The sequence below is a fragment of the Halichoerus grypus genome, chromosome 3, assembly GCF_964656455.1.
Source record: "Halichoerus grypus chromosome 3, mHalGry1.hap1.1, whole genome shotgun sequence".
Taxonomy (NCBI): Eukaryota; Metazoa; Chordata; class Mammalia; order Carnivora; family Phocidae; genus Halichoerus; species Halichoerus grypus.
The window spans coordinates 189,008,827-189,021,302 of NC_135714.1; the positions used below are offsets into that span (position 1 = coordinate 189,008,827).

Here is a 12,476-nt window from a genome sequence, read left to right on the forward strand (position 1 = left end):
TGTCTATAATAGACAACAACTGTGATGGGATGGACTCCCATGTTACCTTCTCTGTGCCCAAGCTGCTCTTGGAGCCATCACTTCTTCTCCCACTGAGCCCCTGACTTCTTAGACTTCCTGCATATCCCTGAGGTTATGAATCCTGCAACACAAGAGTTTAAAATATTTGATTCTCTTCCACATTGTTCTTCCACAAGAAGCACCTGGGATTCATATTCAGTCGCAAAATATCAAGGCTTGATAAGCTCCTCTTCTCCCTATGTAAATTCAAAATACATAAGTAGCACTATAACCAGATATGGAACTTTTATTAATTTTTTTCCCTAGGAAATAGAATTTATGGGTTTTATATACAGGAAAATACTTTTTAGAGATGAATTTCCTATTTGGGCTTTTGCACAAGTTTACTATTTTTAATATCATGTACAAGATCAAATAATTCAGGAACTCTTAAATGAGATATACTCCAAGCTGCTAGAGTGGAAACCAAAATAAGTCATTATAGCATAATAGTAGGGGGGATTAGAAAAGAACAAAATGACTTCATACTATTATTTAAAGGAAGAATAAGGGCAACATTGAATAAATTATTTTATCTATATTCTGCCCCATTGCTTCACTGACACTGTTTTCACTAAGGTTGCCTCTAAGTTTCTAGGAATCATAGCTAATGGATTTTTTTCTTCTTCTTCTTCTTTTACTTAACTCTCTTGGAGAAATTGACAATGTTGACACTCTTTATCTTGAAATTCTTTTCTCTCTCACTTCTCATTCTCTCAGTTCCTTTGAGTTCCATTCTTGTTCTCTGACTGCTTCCTCCTATGTCTACTCAATAAATTTATCTCCATCTGTGTCTTACATGATCCTATTTCCAAGGGTTGAAGCATACACTTTCTTTTCCTTCTATTTTATTGCTTTACTTAGGCAGTCTTGTTCATGCCCATTTTCTTTGATCTACTAGTTTACAATGATGAGCCCAAATTTATATTTCTATCCGGTATTTTTTCATGTACTCTAGAATCATATATAAAAGGACCTTTTAGACATCCTATGTAATCCTCAGACTCAACATTTCTAAACTGAAACCACTGACTTCCTCTCTCTCCACTGAGTGCTTCTCCTTCTGGGTTTCTTCTCTCCATTTATGGCACACACACCGATACAATGGGCCCAACAGTTAACTGCCAACTCTCTCTTCACTCGTACTTTTCTGTCAATAAGCAATAATGTTAATACTATTTATTTATTTATTTAGATGGCTGATCTTATTTATTTGTTACTCTTAGAAAATCTTATTTTTGACTGGATTCAGACTTAGAGGTAGAAACTCTCAGAGAGGACAGCCTCTGTCACTTGGCAATCTGTTTCTGGAGTTTTTCTTTGGCCTCCTTCATTCTCCTGGCCAAAACTTTAGCATATTCTGCAGCCTCTTCCTAATTTTTCTTAGTACACTGTTTCTTCAAAGCAGAATGTCGATGTTTGTGTTGGAGGACACGTGGAGTAACGAGATGCTGAATCTTGGGCACTTCAGTTTTAGGTTTCTTACTTTTTTTGTTTAGGGGCTTTCTCACAACATACTGGAGGACATCATATTCTTTGGAGAGATTGAAAAGTGTGCGTATTCTGCTAGCTCTTTTGGGCCTCAGGCAAGAGGCACAGTAGTGTGTGAGTCCAGGAATATCCTTCTCCCCTTTTTTCACAATGACCAAGTTGAGAACACCGAGATTAGCATCCACAATGCAACCCTGAACAGATTTGCTCTTTCTTTCTCCAACACTCTTTGGTCTGTGGCAGGAATGTCCTTACTCAGCAGCAGGCGGACACAGCCATGGGTTAAGACACCCTGCTTCATGGGGAAGCCATGTTTATCATTCTCACCTGTTTATCCTTGCCACCACTGATTTGGACTGTGTAATCCTTCAATTCTTCACCCAGAGCATCAGCAGCAACTTCTGTGGCCATATGCTTCTCAGAAAAGGTACAAAGTTTATGTTCACTGTCCACTTCAATGAGTTTCTGGCAGCTAGTAGCTGGGAAAGAGATGTTCAGCTTCCTCCTGAAGCAGTCTTCTGCCTCTGTGGCACCACGAAAAAGAACAATGTTAATGCCTTTTAATTAAATATCATATTTTAGTCCTATTTTCACCCTCTCTATTCATGCTGCTACTGGCTTACTTCAGACCTTCCTCATTACTCGTTTGAACCATTAGCAAATCTGATTCACTCTCTCCATCCTGCCCTCCCCAATCTATCTTCCATGGGGCAATCTTATCTTTCTAAAATGGCAATTTGAAATCATTCCCTATGCTTCCTATCTCAATGGCTGCCACAGTCCATAAATTGTGATTCAAATTTCTTACCATGGCACACATACATGGTAACAACCAGGTACAAAAATAGTCAATATGTTCTTATAAAATCAAATTTTGTTCTCTAACACTTCTCTTCCTTTGCCTTTTTAAAGTAAAACAGTTTTTATTTATCTTTAATCTCACCTCAAGTAGTATTTTTTGGAAAAGCCTTCAAGATTCTCTCAAGCTGACTTAGAAGGCCCTTTCCTCAGGCTGTATTAGCAGCAAATTTGTCATAAATTTCTCCACTAGACCATGCAGCACGTCGTTTTTCTCTGGCTTGCCTGCTGGTAAGCTACCCAAGTTCAGGGACTAAATATATCATTTGGTCTATTACTTAGAATTTAGTCCGTATTCAATAAATGTATAGTAAATAAGGAGATTAATGAAATTTGTTATTAAAAGTATAGTTATTAACTCTATAGTTTGTATAGATATATAAATAATATATATAACATATATAAAACTTATATTTATATAAGGAGCTATGTAGAAATGTGTTTATGAATGTTATTAAATGAATAGTAAATAAAGGCAATAAGAATTTGTTTTTAAAATGAGCTTTTAAAGATGGATTACATTTTTTGAATAGAAATAGAGAGAGAGAAATTTTTCCAGATAGAGAAAGTAGTGCAGACAATGGTACAGGATAAGTTCAAGTCCAGTGAGTTATTTGATGGGAACGTACAAGGAAAATTTTAGAGAAGATTGTAAAGAGAACCACATCACAGAGAGCCTTGAATATGTCATATTTTCTGTGATTTGAAAAAAAAAAACAAACAAACTTTAGGATAGACAGTGTTATAGAAATTTTATAGAAAGGTGTTAGTTTCAATCTCCCCCTAGAGGCATTAGGTAATATTTGAAATATCCCCAAATAAACAGGCGTACATAGCCCAGGGTTGCTTATCTGACATTTAAAAGACTGTAACAGGTATTTCACCTTCCAAAGAGAAGTGTTATAAGTAGTTCTATTACCTGTTATCTTGATCAGCACTACTCATTTTTTAAGTAGCATAAAGAATGCTAGAAATGGGGGCACCTGGGTGGCTCAGTCGTTAGGCATCTGCCTTCGGCTCAGGTCATGATTCCAGGTCCTGGGATCGAGCCCCGCATCGGGCTCCCTGCTCCGCGGGAAGCCTGCTTCTCCCTCTCCCACTCCCCCTGCTTGTGTTCCCTCTCTTGCTGTGTCTCTCTCTCTGTCAAATAAATAAATAAAATCTTTAAAAAAAAATAAAAATAAATAAAAATAAATAAAAAAAAGAATGCTAGAAATGTATTTTCATTAATAAAGTGTGTCTCATTCGAAATGCATGGATGGGCTTGATAAAAGATATAGTACCTCCACACTTGCACAGCCAAGGCATGAGAATTTAGAGACCTCAGTAGCCTATAATCCTTTGAGCCCTTTCCTGGCTTAGGTTTTCATTCTAACCTATTCTGTCACCTGATTCCAACAACAAAAGTGGCCAAATTTCACCACTGTAATATTGTGCCATTTGCCTCAAGTGAGTCTCATACGCAAAGTCATAGTTGAAGGGCCAAAAGGGAAGAAAGACCTGAGATCTTATTGGTCAGATAACAAAAGATGACATGATAATGCGTTGCCAGGTTGCTGGTACATGTGTGTGGGGAGTCAGGGGCAGAATTACTCTGGAGATGTGATTTCATCCCACTTGCTTATGGTGATGGGGGAGGGAACCTGTATTTCTCAACTATATCTATCTATTAGAGACTGATTATCTCTCCCCTCCCCAAAAATATTAATAAATGTGAAAAGCCAAAGTGATTTTGGTCAGCACACAACACAGGTTGAGGACTTTGTATTTGTTAGAAAAAGGGAAATCATTGAAGTTTTTGAGCTATCCAGTTACCTTGTGGGTTAGTACGTGATGCTTTTGAATCAAGAAAAAAAATTGATCTCTGATAGGAAATTAGTTTCAACCCTTGCTAAACTTAGTGAACTTTTCTGTTATGTAGATATAAATCTGGACTCTATAAATTGGTGTTGATGACTTATTCCAAATCCATAGCTACTTCTACTACAACTACTACTTCTAATCATCATCACAATAATAAATCTCAGAACAAATATCTTTAGAGTTACCATTGGGTCTTTACAACTTTGAAGCATTTGTCACTCTATCACGCACACTGTGCGACTAATTGCTGAATAATATGTTTTTGTTTTGCGTTGGGGCTTTAACATTTAGGTTATTTTAAAGCCTTATTCTTCAAACTGTTATGATGACCAAAACATGTGTTTGTTTCTATATTATCCCTCATTCATCTTTTTATTTATTATTGCTGTCTTTATTTGCTTTAGTATACTTAATTGTACAGTGAGGGCATTAGATACATCAACCTTGGTAGTTCTTTTCTCAAATCTTGGAAAACAATCCCAAGAACTCTGGTCTAGGAGATGTTTTGCAGTAGTTCACCTGAGACCAATCCTCACTTTCTATTACCTTCTTAAAACAGAGCAGGAGGACTGGGCAGCAAATTAATGAAAAATAATGGTGAATGTGAATAGCTTTTCCAGCTTTCTTTCTTTCTGTGGTTTGATAAGTTTGATCAATGCTAAATTTCTCTGTTGTGGAGTAATGAGCACACAAGCATAGATCTACCTTGAGAAATGATTAAAATTCAATTAAAGTTAAAACATAAACTTACTTTGTATTAAGGATATAACAAATTTTAAAATTTGTTTTACTACTTTCTGTTAGGCTTCAGATGCCGGAAGCATGGTTATACCTTTAATAACACCAGGGTATATATTTGTCTTAAACGTACCATCCTGTTTGGAAGAAAAAGTATCTGAAAAAGATGTTAATTTTCCAGTCTCTGACAAGCTGTCTACCAAATGACTTTCCTGTGACAATAAATAGGTTTCAGTTGACATGTTTATTTACATACTATTTAATACACCTTGTATTGAAAGGAGACAATAACTTGAATCGCTGCCAGATTACTTTGCTCTATGCAGATAAGAATATAAATTCAAGACCTCTAATACATAATGGCACTAATCTTTCACTAGTGAATAAAACCCTCCAAATTCTCTATGCCTTACCTTCCTTTTGTTGTTCATTCAAGGGGGATACTGTTCTTTTTTCCTCCTTTTGAAGGGAATAGAGTAACTCCTTTTGAATAAATAGAGAACACAAAGTGTGATGATATTCTGAAATTTATTGCACAGTAGCTTTTCTCTTTCACAAATTTGCAAGTAATAAATTTATGAGAATGTGATTATGGAGGATATTTTTTCTCTTTTTCATATCTCACTATACCTCATTTTGGAAGAGTTATTCTAGGTTTTTGATCTTTTAGAATTCATCTCTCTTCTATGGCTAAAGATCAGCATCAGTATCTTAAAATGTACATTACTAATTGTTTTGCATTTTTTATAAACATGTCTTCTTAAATATATAGGTTGCTTTTATGCTTCATATCAAAATAATCTGAGTAGGTACTTAAATTTAACACATTTGGGACTCTGTGGAGATGAATTTTAGATTCTTAAAATTTTTGTTTGACAGCAGTTTCAGGATTGGCTGAAATATTTCTCCAATAGCAAAAGAATAGTACTTCAGGGGTGTGTCTTATAAATGACCAGTATTAAATTAACTTCTATAATAAGCCTTACTTTTTATTGAGTATAGTAAAGAGGTTCTGGGTTATTATTTCTGGAAAAATGTGGAGGTTAGACAGTGTAAACACTGTTCTAAGCAACCCTTATCTCTACCATCTTGCCCTTATTATATTTAGACTCTAAATATGAGGTGAAAGTTTAAACAACTGACCCAAACTGGTTAACTGGAGACCAGGAAGATCAATATAGATAATAAAACCCCTACTACCATAGTAATTCTATTATATCAATAAAATATCTTTTTGCAAACAAATTAGTCCTTTATGGTACTATTATGCTTTTGTACTCCTTGAGATAAGAATAATCATAGAAAGATCAGTTGCAAAGTTAAAGAAAAGGTGAAACTAGTCACCTTTGGTTGTAGGACTTTTGGTTTTGGTGGGATATCAGATTTCTACTTTGTGTCTGAAAAGTTGGTATGACTTTTTATAAGACAGCATATATTTCTCAGTCCATATATACCAATTTTTTCCTTCACATCATACCTGAGGCATTTCTCTGAAATCTTTTTCAGTTTAAACCACCGGAGTGGGACCATCTTAACCAACATATCTGGTTGATGTAAGCAAATCACATCATTCTTTATGACTTGACTGTTCACATTAGCACACAAATATTAATTCAGTGACTTTTTTTTTTCCACCAGAAAATTAGGCAACCTATAAGAAGTTTAAGCACTTAGGGAACCTTTCTTGAAATTAAAGTGAACTCAGGAAAGTATATCATTAGAATTCTGAAAAACAATATGAATTTATTGAAAAAGTTTCAACTATAATTTTAGTCTTAATTCACATTAATGGAAAATAAAATTCATAAACGAACCAGGCAGAATGCAATTGAAATACATTTTAATCCAAAAACTGAGGCTCATTTTCAGTTGGTGGCCTCATCTGAACTCCGTAATTTTCTCTTGCCACTTAATGGCTGTAGTGAATTCTGGCAGGCGCCTTGTATCACAATTGTGAGCTGTCAAGGTAAGTAAAAGTAGGTATGAAACTTGATAACTTTGGTCAATTACAAGAAAAGTTCTCTAACTGCAATTATGTAGTGAGAAAAGAGTTCACAGCATTAATTCAAAAGGTCCAATCTAGATTATTAGAGGCTCTCAGTCCTGTCAGGGAATTCTTAATGTTACTGAGTAGGCTTCTGAGCTCATATTTATCCAATATGACAGTGTTTTCATCTTGAATTTTTCATAGTGCGTCTCCATTTAGGCTGACAAACACACACAAAAGATCCATCTTCACAGTAATCAAAGTAATCATGCCTGGCTTTTTCTGCTTTGCAGTGCCATAGATCATGTTGCTACGTACATTACCGACAAGTGCAGATATTAAACTGTGAAAATTAAAACTGTATGGTAGACCCAGAAGAAAATCAGAAAAGGCTTCGAATGACATTGTCTGGCTTATGCAACACCACATGCAGAATTCCTTGAAAGGAGTATAAACATGGAATGAACATGCACAATACTGACATTTGGCTGCCTGAGAAAATCTTTTGTTTCTCTTGTAACTTAATAACAGGACAGATTAAAAAAAATATTTCTATGTATTTAGGTGTACATTTAAAACACACCTACCCTCATAAATCTCTTTAACATATAGTTACGGGTACATTTTAAACCTCTACTGATACTTTGATCTAATAATCAACAGAGGGATTTAGCTGATCAGCCTGAAGTTAGTTTGAAGCTTTGTGAGGACATTTGAAATCCTTTAGGCTCTCAGCTTTGCTGGCCTTTAGTAAGATAGGACTGCTGTTTGCAAATTATTCCCATCTACATACCTCCCACTCCTGCTATACAACAACATCAACATCCCACTAGAGTTATTATTTCTTTGTTTTATAGTGGAATTTGCTCTTTATTTTTTTAGACTTTTGCTTCAGACCATTTAAAAGAAAACATTTGTAAAAATAATAGAGCCACATGGTCTTTCTGTATTTTAAGATAGATTATTCCTTTTTCTTGTGGCTCATATGAGGTCGTGGTAGCAGGTAGAGAACGAAAGTAGATCAATTTTTATTTAGTCATTTTTTAGGAAGTATTATTTAACAATTTTTTTTCATTTTTTATCTGTATGTATGCAAAGAGTAATTATAAATAAAAAAATGACTTTTAAGTGTTATGTGAAAATTCATTGCAGGTAATCGTTTCAGTTTTGTAGAATATAAAAATTTTAGGATGTTATATGCCAAATTAAGTGTTATGACATCCCCTGGTATGGGACTTCTAAATAAGAATTTATATGGTGATACCAGTCCTCCACTTAGAAAACATTAAGTATTCAAATATTTCATTTAAGGATTGAAGAATTTTTCTATTATTTACATGTAAGAATTAGGTAGGGAAATTGATAAAATCTTTTTCTTAAATTTTAAAATCATCTCAGTTTTTCACACCACATATAGTTTAAGCCAGGGATACCTTTTAGATTTTGTCTCCATTTCTATTGAAATAACTCTGTCATCTTCAAGCTTCCTCTGATTTTGACTGGGGGACTGTAAGACATCTCATGAGCACAGTTCCTCCCTTAAGACATGCCGTTGGACTGTTTGCTCTTCTGCTGTTCTGACCCAGACTTTCTGCTAGGATGTTTGATGGAAAATCCACTGAAGTCATAAGGAGTCATAAAGGTACTTTGCTGTCACTGCCCCAAATGCCGTTTCCATCAGCTCACAGAGGCCAAGGAAGACCCATGAAGCCATATCAATATGGATCACATGGGAAAATGAGACTCAAAATTGTGGTTTCCCTGACTTTGAGATTTTTAGTGAAAGAGCTCTGTTTTACTTATAGCTGCTGGATTTGAAAAAAAAAATAAACTGAATAATTTCATTACAATGGCACACTCAGAAGGTAGATTTCAGAGAGTTAATGCAATGATGAGTAGAAAAGAAATATGGATGGGTAGAACAAACCCAATTCTCAGTGGCTTATTGGGTTAAAAAAAGAAAAGCCAAGAAAAGAGAATAATGGAAATTTACAAAAGAAGGTGTGGTCAAGAAGAGAGGAAGAAAATGAGACTTAGAGAATTGAAGCCATTTTGCCAGAACCATCCAGCTAGTAATGAAAGAAACAGACTTTGAACCAAGTATTTTCCATCACAATGCTGGCTTTTTGCATTGGCATTAAACTGGTTTCCATAACTTAAAGATTTTTGACATTCATCATAGTTGGTTCAGGCTACTAGAACAAAATACTGTAGGCTGGATAGCTTATAAACACAGAAATTTCTTGGCCCCAGTTCTGGAGATGGGGAAGTCCAAGATCGAGTTGCCAGCAGATTCATTATCTGGTGAGGGTCCTCTTCCTGATTCATAGGCAGCTGTCTTCTTGTGTGTCCTCACATAGTGGAAGGAACAAGGGAGGTCTCTCAGGGTTCATTTATAAGCACACTAATCCCATTCAGGAGGGCTCCATCCTCAAGACCTAATCACCTCCCAAAGGCCCCAATTCCTAATACCATCACACTGGGGATTAGGATTTCAACATATAAATTTTGGTGAGACAATAACAGTCTATGGCAGCATTTTAGTTCTGGAGAGAGATTTTACATAATGTTAGTTCGATGAGAAAATACATATAATATAGACAAAGCAAGCATTGTAAGCAAGAAAGGAAAATACCCAAGTAACTGGGTATTTCTGGGAGGGATCTATAAGCCAAATGGTTCATGTGAATATTAGCATGCAATATTGGCTTGGGGTATAGGATTTTATTGCCAGCATGGGGACAGGAAGTGAGATTCTAAGTTTATTTGAGTAGAAGCCAAAACCAAGCTCCCTACATAGGGCTAAGAATCCTAAAGGACTGCTTCCTCTGTGAAAAGGGGCCTAGAAAGAGTGCCCATCAGCCCAGAAAAACATTGTCACCAACACAAAACTGGATCACAAAGCAGGTGCCAATTAATGATATGGAGTCTAATTTTACACAACATATGTGGGAAATTCCTCACTGAGAAACATAAAATTAGCCCAGATTCCTGAGAAGTGTGTAACCCTAACAAGAACGAATGCTACAAACTGGGACATTTCTGATTCAAAGAGAACCATACACATTCCAAGATTACCATAAAAAAATCGCAACTACTACCAGGGAGCAAACTGCTGTGGGTGAGAGCTGGCTGATATAAAAGTAGGGGGTTGATACTCTAAGAATTCAATTTCTGAGGGTTTAAGTCATGTGTATTTGAAATGATCAAAGAAACAGGAAACACACCATTAAATAAGAATGAGACTCTATTAAAAATAGATTTTCTTTAAAAAAATCACATATTTTAAACATTAGATTATATAGAACTGAGTAAATCATTAGTGGGCTTAATTAATGGGGGTATATATGTGATAAAATCATTGAATATTGATCAGTGATGAAAATAAATAGAAAATATGAAAGAGAATTTGATAACTAGAGGAATAAAGGCAAACTCCAGGCTTTGTCTATTAAAATTCGTTGCAGAAATAGGGAATTGAGAAACTGGTGAAGATGCAAAATTCTATGATAATTTGATGAAATTTTTGCAGAATTGAAGAACATGCATGCTCAGATTGAAGGTTTATACTAAGCTCCAAGTACACAATTAAAAACAGGAAAGACTGAGTTTACTGATCATAGAGACTTACTGAAAATTCCCCAAAAAATATGCTTCAGTAATTACAGAAACAAAACAAAACAGATGAAATAGATACAAAGCAATTGTACACAAATTGGTAAATGTTGTTATATCTAGATAGGTATTTATTGAAATTAAAAATAACCCCAATGAAAACTTTGATGAAATTTTTTAAAAGATAATCATTAAATACTAGATTTCAAAAGTATAGAGGATGAGGAGAGGGGGGAAAGATGGCAGAGGAGTAGGGGACCCTATTTCAACTGGTCCCCGGAATTGAGCTGGATATCCACCAGACCACTCTGAGCACCCACGAAACCAGCCTGAGATGTAAGAAGATCTGGATCTCTACAAACAGAATATTGCAGGCGGTTGGTTTTGAGGTACGAAGCGGGGAGCCCTGATTCCGTGGGCACATATCAGAGGATAAACGGCAGCAGGAGGGTGCCTGGCCGTGGGGATCCTACACCATCGGTGAGCGACAGCCTCGCGCGCTGCAGACGGGGCACAGACTCGCAGACCGGTAGCGGCGGGGAAAGGACTCTAAGGCAGCCCCCGGGGTGGAAACCCAGAGTGGAGGGGTTGCGCCTGTGAACTGCAGCCCCCAAGGCGGAAACCCGGAGAGGTGGGGTCCCGTGCCCGCAAACTGGGAGTGGCTGGCGGTTTTAGAAGCACAAAGGGCAGAGAGGAGCCCGACCTGGAGGCAGGACTGGGAGTGCTGCGGAGGGGCACACAATCCAGGACGCTGCAGTTTATAGCAGCACAGACAGAAACAGAGATGGTGTGGCCTGGAGAGCTCACTGAAGAACAGACTGAGGTCTCTCTGCTCTGAGGCAGAGGGTTGGAAACGGTCTCTTCTGCTCTGACTTGTGGAAGAGACACGGAAAGCCGCCAGGGAAAGCCACCAGAGAACAAAAGTCCCAAAAACTGATTCCCACTGAGCCCATCCCCCACCACAGGGGGGCAGGGCAACTCCACCCAAACAGGGTTGCCTGAGTAACAGCGCGGCAGGCCCCTCCCACAGAAGACAGGCTGGGAAAAGAAGAGGCCAGCAACCCTAAGGTCCCAAGAAAACAGGTGCATCTTGCTTGGGTTCTGGTCAATAATTTGGACTCTATACATTCCCTCAAACACCCATCAACAGAATGGCTAGGAGGAGGAGCCCCCAAAATAGAAAAGACTCAGAGATTATGACTTATGCTGCAGATTTGCAAATGGATGCAGATATAGCCAAGATGTCGGAGATGGAATTCAGGCTAGCAATTGTGAAGACAATGGCTAGAATGGAGAAATCAATTAATGGCAACATAGAGTCTCTAAGGGCAGAAATAAAAGGTGAATTGGCAGAACTTAAAAATGCTATCAATGAGATCCAATCCAATCTAGATAATCTAACAGCTAGGGTAACTGAGGCAGAAGAGAGAATAAGCGACCTGGAAGACAATATAATAGATAAAAAAGGAAAAGAGGAGGCCAGGGAAAAACAACTCAGAATCCATGAAAATAGAATCAGAGAAATAAGTGACACCATGAAGCGTTCCAATGTCAGAATAATTGGAATCCCGGAGGGAGTGGAGAGAGAGAGAGGACTAGAAGATGTATTTGAGCAAATCATAGCTGAGAACTTCCCTAATCTGGGGAATGAAACAAACATTCACGTCCTAGAGGCAGAGAGGACCCCTCCCAAGATCAGGGAAAACAGGCCAACACCCCGGCATGTAATAGTAAAACTTGCAAATCTTAGAACCAAGGAAACCATCTTATGGGCAGTTAGGGGGAAGAGATTCCTTACGTACAGGGGGAGGAACATCAGAATAACGTCAGACCTATCCACAGAGACCTGGCAAGCCAGAAAGGC

General features: G+C 37.3%; 1 pseudogene; it reads right to left on the reverse strand.

The window, feature by feature from the left end:
- Positions 1 to 1,292: 1,292 nt before the first annotated feature.
- The window catches only part of LOC118528980 (small ribosomal subunit protein eS6 pseudogene), a 28,671-nt pseudogene continuing 17,487 nt past the window's right edge, over positions 1,293 to 12,476 (reverse strand).